Here is a 7,859-nt window from a genome sequence, read left to right as displayed (position 1 = left end):
ATTCGAACAGCCACAAAAGGCCGCATACTCTCCGCTATACTGACCTAATGAGTAAACATTATAGGAAGCGTGCTCAGACGGGATTTAAACTTTGTTAGCTGAAGACCCAAGTTTGGTTTGAAGACAAAAAATGTACCAAGCACAAGTTTTTTCACCACTCCTGAACAACAACAGACTATGGTGCCTAAAACCCAGGTTTGGCGCAAACTAAACTGAAACATACCTGGCTATCCACCTAAACTTACTTCATGGTATAGGCCCCAGGTGTAAACAGGAATCTCTCTCCACTACTTGTGATCCAATCGACCAAAACGCATCTTAATACCAGGTGTAAACAGGGATCACTCACTCACTCACTTACACACATCTGTATCTTTACTGCTGAAAGTATAACATCACGGTGCTGTAGATGGCTGAATCATTCTCCTGCTCTGTGTTGGCAGACCTAGAAATAAAGATAATCGTTTCAGTGAAATACTCACGAACATATATTTACTCACTATCAATATTATGAAAGACAGTCAAATATGATTAAACATGTTGCATCGTCTTCATAACTAATGGTCAGATTACAAAATGTAAGTACAGCACGGAATTTTAGTGATGTGTCTCTTGAATGCTCACATTTGAAGGAGTTCTTTGGGTTGAATGTTGACAGATTCATATTGCACTTCCTGCAGCACATCCTTGGCTTCCTCTAGGTATGTGGAGACTATGTGTGCCTCGGTTTCAGCCTACAGCAAGAAAATGGCACAGAACATGTCTTTAACTGTCATCTTTTGTTGCATTTACAGCCCCCCCCCCCCATCCCCCCACAGATTTTTCAAACACTACTATATTTTGAATCTAAAATATGAAATGCAATCAAAACAATTAGATGTGGCACTATTACAGTAAATGTAGCACCAGGCACCAGGTGTTAGTCTTTCAGTTTACAGTTTTTTACGCTAGGACACATTTCTTAATACTTTCAAAACTCATCACACAGTAATCACAACAGCAGTTTATGTGAGCTAATATGCAGTAAGTTTGCAGCAGTGAGCTGCTTTGGCACAAAATGTATTCACTGACTCACAACATTTTAAATTACAGTTTTTTTCAGTCGCTAACAAGCATTTGTCCAACCAGTTGTCACATTTTCAACACTTTAAACACAATTAGCGCAGCAACGGTCTTTTCTGGCCATACCATTCACACATTTCATGTCGTTTTCACACAATATGCAGTCAGTGAACACATTTCTACAATGCTTACATTTTCTTAACAGACAAGCTATACCTCCCAACAAAATTATGGATTGTTTTTGTAGTATTTACAAATGTTAACACACACCATCCCACAATAGCAAAAACAATATTCCAAACCTTAGATACAGTATAAAAACCTCTGCTTCTGCAATGATATCAGTTCAAAAACAATATATCTCAGCTGATAATAAACAAACAATTGAATAATTGACCCACAGCTTATTTATGTTGGGTAAATTGGGCCAACCACAGCTGTTTCCAGTCTGGCATAGACTCAGTGGCAAGGGTTATTTTTTTCTACATTGACACTTATACAGTAAAAGGAGGACTTTGAGGAGTGATGTTTTTGGAAACAGAAAAAGACAAACACTGTAATGTCTGGACGAGGAAGAGTAAGAGCCAGGGGCCCAGGGAGAAGAGCAGGCCCAGTGAGAGATGCAGTGAGAGATGCAGGAGCAGAGAGAGATGCAGGAGCACTGAGAGATGCAGTGAGAGATGCAGGAGCAGTAAGAGATGCAGTGAGAGATGCAGGAGCAGTGAGAGATGCAGTGAGAGATGCAGGAGCAGTGAGAGATGCAGGAGCAGTGAGAGATGCAGTAAGAGGTGCAGTGAGAGATGCAGTGAGAGATGCAGTGAGAGATGCAGTGAGAGGTGCAGTGAGAGATGCAGTGAGAGATGCAGTGAGAGATGCAGGAGCAGTGAGAGATGCAGTGAGAGCTGCAGTGAGAGATGCAGGAGCAGTAAGAGATGCAGTGAGAGATACAGTGAGAGATGCAGGAGCAGTGAGAGATGCAGTGAGAGGTGCAGGAGCAGTAAGAGATGCAGTGAGAGATGCAGTGAGAGATGCAGGAGCAGTTAGAGATGCAGTGAGAGATGCAGGAGCAGTGAGAGATGCAGTGAGAGATGCAGGAGCAGTGAGAGATGCAGTGAGAGATGCAGGAGCAGTAAGAGATGCAGTGAGAGATGCAGTGAGAGATGCAGTGAGAGATGCAGGAGCAGTGAGAGATGCAGTGAGAGATGCAGTGAGAGGTGCAGTGAGAGATGCAGTGAGAGGTGCAGTGAGAGATGCAATGAGAGATGCAGTGAGAGATGCAGTGAGAGGTGCAGTGAGAGATGCAGTGAGAGATACAGTGAGAGGTGCAGTGAGAGATGCAGTGAGATATGCAGTGAGAGGTGCAGTGAGAGATGCAGTGAGAGATGCAGTGAGAGGTGCAGTGAGAGATGCAGTGAGAGATGCAGTGAGAGGTGCAGTGAGAGATGCAGTGAGAGATGCAGTGAGAGGTGCAGTGAGAGATGCAGTGAGAGGTGCAGTGAGAGATGCAGTGAGAGGTGCAGTGAGAGATGCAGTGAGAGGAGCAGTGAGAGATGCAGTGAGAGGTGCAGTGAGAGATGCAGGAGCAGTGAGAGATGCAGTGAGAGGTGCAGTGAGAGGTGCAGTGAGAGATGCAGGAGCAGTGAGAGATGCAGTGAGAGGTGCAGTGAGAGATGCAGGAGCAGTGAGAGATGCAGTGAGAGATGCAGTGAGAGGTGCAGTGAGAGATGCAGTGAGAGATGCAGTGAGAGATGCAGTGAGAGGTGCAGTGAGAGATGCAGTGAGAGGTGCAGTGAGAGGTGCAGTGAGAGGAGCAGTGAGAGATGCAGTGAGAGATGCAGTGAGAGATGCACTGAGAGGAGCAGTGAGAGATGCAGTGAGAGGTGCAGTGAGAGATGCAGGAGCAGTGAGAGATGCAGTGAGAGGTGCAGTGTGAGGTGCAGTGAGAGATGCAATGAGAGATGCAGTGAGAGGTGCAGTGAGAGATGCAGGAGAAGTGAGAGATGCAGTGAGAGATGCCGTGAGAGATGCAGTGAGAGGTGCAGTGAGAGATGCAGGAGAAGTGAGAGATGCAGTGAGAGATGCAATGAGAGATGCCGTGAGAGGTGCAGTGAGAGATGCAGGAGAAGTGAGAGATGCAGTGAGAGATGCCGTGAGAGGTGCAGTGAGAGGTGCAGTGAGAGGTGCAGTGAGAGATGCAGGAGAAGTGAGAGATGCAGTGAGAGATGCAATGAGAGATGCTGTGAGAGATGCAGGAGCAGTGAGAGATGCATTGAGAGATGCAGGAGCAGTGAGAGATGCAGGAGCAGTGAGAGATGCAGTGAGAGGTGCAGTGAGAGATGCAGTGAGAGATGCAGGAGCAGTGAGAGATGCAGTGAGAGGTGCAGTGAGAGATGCAGTGAGAGATGCAGGAGCAGTGAGAGATGCAGTGAGAGGTGCAGTGAGAGATGCAGGAGCAGTGAGAGATGCAGTGAGAGGTGCAGTGAGAGATGCAGTGAGAGATGCAGGAGCAGTGAGAGATGCAGTGAGAGGTGCAGTGAGAGATGCAGTGAGAGATGCAGGAGCAGTGAGAGATGCAGTGAGAGATGCAGGAGCAGTGAGAGATGCAGTGAGAGGTGCAGTGAGAGATGCAGTGAGAGATGCAGGAGCAGTGAGAGATGCAGTGAGAGATGCAGGAGCAGTGAGAGATGCAGTGAGAGGTGCAGTGAGAGATGCAGTGAGAGATGCAGGAGCAGTGAGAGATGCAGTGAGAGGTGCAGTGAGAGATGCAGTGAGAGATGCAGGAGCAGTGAGAGATGCAGTGAGAGATGCAGGAGCAGTGAGAGATGCAGTGAGAGGTGCAGTGAGAGATGCAGTGAGAGATGCAGGAGCAGTGAGAGATGCAGTGGGAGATGCAGGTTCAGTAAGAGATGCAGTGAGAGGTGAAAAAAAACTGATTTGCTTTTTACTGGAATGCTTTTGAATGTGAACATTACGTGGGCATACAGTTCCCAACCAAGAAATTTAGTGTAAAAACAGTGGATTGCATGTTTTGCATGCAAATACCTGTAAAACTGAAACATCAAAGTCTATGCAGTTTTTGTAATGTCAACAACAGCCAGTATTTTGAAACCTGGTGTACTTTGATTGACTGCATGTAGGCCTACCTTGTGAAGTGAAAACAAGTGTTATTCTTTGACAGAATAATTTCATTTTGAGTCAGATGTTCAGTGTTTTGGTAAAGTTAGTGTGTGCAGAGAAAGATGTGTTCTATTTTGAAATGAAGGGTTAGTAACAAAATGTGTTTTTGAGAAGAATATTATCCATTTGGCCAATTGTGTTTTGTAGGTGTGAGTCTGTGTTAAGAGTTTATCTGAATTATGGGTAAGCGCTTGTTAGCGATTGAAAAAAAAACTGTAAAGGTATTTTCTGACTTACTCACTACCAAAACTCTATGTACCTATAGGCCACTTTACACATGTTTATATACTCTTTTCAAAACTGTTAAACTTAAGTTAAAAACCTAACATAATATACAAAAAAAAATTGAATAAGACAGCAATTTGCAACAGAACAGTTTTTTTTTCTCTTCACACATTCAGCGAAACAGAAGTCTGCGGACCAAACCGTGCTTTCACATGAAATGCATTAAATGAGAACATTTTCCAAATTCCATGAACACTTTCGTCATTCATACTTCACCATCTGCAAAAAACTATATTAGCACATTTTTCAAATGCTAACACTCTGCTTTCAAAACTGATAACACATTCAAATCAGAATAATGGTAAACTCTGTGCATTTCTGCAGTGATATGGAAATATAAAATCTTATCTATATTTACAATAATAATAAACAACTGTTTGCAATTTCAGCTGAAAGCTGACCCAGGTATGCTGTTTTTAGTCTATTTTTGTCCCAAAACACCCTGGACAGATTGCCGGTCCATCACAGGGATGACACACACGCACACATTCATTTTCAAACTCACACCTACGAGAAAACTTACAGTCTCCAATTCACCTGTCCTCTATGTCTTTGGATTGAGAGGGAAACTGCAGTACCAGAGTAAACCAACATCAACATGGAGAGAACATCCACACAGAAAGGACACCTGGCACAGGACTCCAATACTGCACATACGTCATTATACTAGACATCTTGTTGATGTTTTTTGTTTTTGAAATTATTATGCTTCAGGAATTCGTTTTTTTCTTTCAACGTTTTCAATGTTTTTCGCAAGTAAATTGCTGCATTTCTCATTCATTCTTGTTACATATGCTGTAATGCGACCAGTAAAATGAAAAGATGTTATTCTTATCCTATAATGAATTTTCTAAATATGTGAAAAATCATTCAAACTTCAAAGATAAAAGTTCATTTATGATAATTAATTTATGATTTATAATTTATCTAATGCTCCCTGTTGTTGTTTTTAGGCCAGTTGTTCTGAGTGAGTGATGAGTGATTGTATGCTTTCTGAATGAGAAGCTTATTTTGAGATATATTAAGTGTTTTGTTGGTCTGAGTAAGTTTTGGAGGTAAGATTAACTGTTTGGCCAAGATTTATGTTGGTATGACTGTATGAAGAGTTTTTAAAAAGTGGCTTCAGTATTGACAGATGCCTGTCAGCAAATGAAGAAAAGAAAAAATCTTTTTTTTTTTTTTTTACAAATATCTTTACAGTTGTTTGGTGAGTGCAATATTTAGAAACCTGGTTTTCTTCTTCTTCCTCCTGTTGTTTGCCGCAAGTTTCCCCTTTCCTTTAAAAGTAAATGTAGCAGACATGCATTATAAATTGCTGATAAGATCTTGGATGATTTCAGAAAATATTTTAAAATACTTATTTATTTTAACAAATAAATAAACAAAATAAACAAACAAATGTGTGAACTGAATAATGTCTTTGTGTCGCAAGCCTCACTCACTCGCCCTCGCCAACATAAAACTCTCGGGCAGAAACCCAAAATGCACTTTCTGTCACGGTGTTTGGTGGTGTTCCCTTGTTTATCACTAGAGGTCCTCGTTCTCACGGTGTCCTTCACATTTGACTTCAATTCCCAGCATTCTGTCTGTCACTGTCACTCATCAGTTCATTGCACTCAGCTGTTCCCCGTAATCATTATTCCCAGCTGTTCTGTGTTAGTCTTGTTAGATATGTGTATATATTCCCTGTCTGTGTTAGTATGTGTACAAAGTCGTTGTTTTATGTCCTCACACTTCTGTGTCTTACCCTTGCCTGAGCCTTGTTTGTGTTTTATGTTTTGGACTGCCTTTGTGGATTTTGAACCCTGCCTAGAGTACTTTGATTTTGGATTACACTTTAAATAAAAGACTGCTGCATTTAGATCTTCTGTCCCCTGTGTGTGTTCGTGACACTTTCAAAGTCATTTTTATTCTTATGTGTTTTCTGAATTGTGGAAGGTCAGTTAATGTTTCATTCAGACTGACTGAAAGAGTTATAATACATTGGTGTGTGCAAGAACAAACAAAACAAAAAGTCTATACCTTCTTATAAGCATCACAGCTGCAATAACGAAACCAAGTGAGAGTAAAGACACTACAATAATCAGAACTGTTGGGGACACAGCAACATCTATTGAGGACAAAGGGATAGATCATTTGCTTTAAAGTATACACAAACCTGTCATTTTCCAAAGATGAATATGATCGTGTAGATATGAAAGTATGTGTAATATGTTTACCAGTTCAACCAACCTTCAATGTAAATTCTAAATTCTTCAGATACAGTTGTTTTAAAGTTCCTCAACGAACAAGAGTAATTCCCAGAGTCTTCAGTAGTTACACTGCTGAAGGTGAGGATGGGGTCTGAATGTGTCATCGGTTCCTCATTCTTAAACCACTGAACTTCATCTAAATTAGAGCAGTCGAGTGTGCATGTCAGACTCAAAGAGTCTCCTACTATTATGCTTCCATTGTCTCTCGATCTGGTCATTAACACCCTTAAATCTGTCAGAAAACAAGAGAAAAAGCCCATAATGAAATTGAGGGATTCTTTTAGAAAACAAAACAGCAACAACAAAAGCATCAAGTATTTTTTTCCCCCAGAATAAACCTTTTATATTTACCGTGTGCTGAAATTTCCACTCCAGGATCACCTGTCCAATTTCCGCCTGGCGAATTGGTTATAAATCTGAATTTATACTCTCCAGAATATGTTTGAGTAATATTACTGATCAAAAGAGAACAATTTGAAGTTTTATCTCCAATGTATTGAAAGTTGCTTTGATTATTATTGGCACCACTGTCATAAACATATGGCATATTTTTTACAGACATCATGGTTTGATCTCTTTGAACACCACAGCACTCGCTCTACTTGCGCCGGTGGATATGTAAATGAACAGGCAATAGTGACATTGGATCCCCTCACAGCACAGATCGGAGGAGGATACATCACATTCCACTCATTATTACTGAGAACACCTGGAGCACAAAACACTTCATTTAATTAGAGAATTTGTTACAATGGATAGTTAAAATATATCTTAAACAAACTATTATATATATTGTTTTTTAAGAAATAATTTACAAAATGAATCAATAATATAGATACAGTGGGATCCAAAGGTCTGATACCACATTGAATATTTAGGATTTTCTTTAATAATTTTTTTTTTAGGAAGTTTTAGAATTAAAAAAAGTCAAGTTAAAACAAGTTATGGCATAAATAAATAAGAAATATTTAAGATTCTGCACTATTTATATGTCACTAATCAAACAAGCAAATGTGAACTCCATCTATAACAGATATCACAGTAAGAAATTCTGAACATTTTTCTGTTCAGCCTTTCAGTATA

The 7,859-nt window shown here is 40.7% G+C and overlaps 1 pseudogene; it reads right to left on the bottom strand.

Moving 5' to 3' along the window:
* Window positions 1-343: 343 nt before the first annotated feature.
* LOC130090933 (HEPACAM family member 2-like) lies at window positions 344-7,643 on the bottom strand (annotated as a pseudogene).
* Between the last annotated feature and the right edge of the window lie 216 nt (window positions 7,644-7,859).

Source organism: Rhinichthys klamathensis, unplaced genomic scaffold (genome assembly GCF_029890125.1).
Source record: "Rhinichthys klamathensis goyatoka isolate OS25496 unplaced genomic scaffold, OSU_Roscu_1.1 h1tg000006l_1, whole genome shotgun sequence".
In the NCBI taxonomy this organism is placed as follows: Eukaryota; Metazoa; Chordata; class Actinopteri; order Cypriniformes; family Leuciscidae; genus Rhinichthys; species Rhinichthys klamathensis.
The sequence above is the reverse complement of the archived record's forward strand: the minus strand, read 5'-3'. Positions and strand labels throughout refer to the sequence as shown.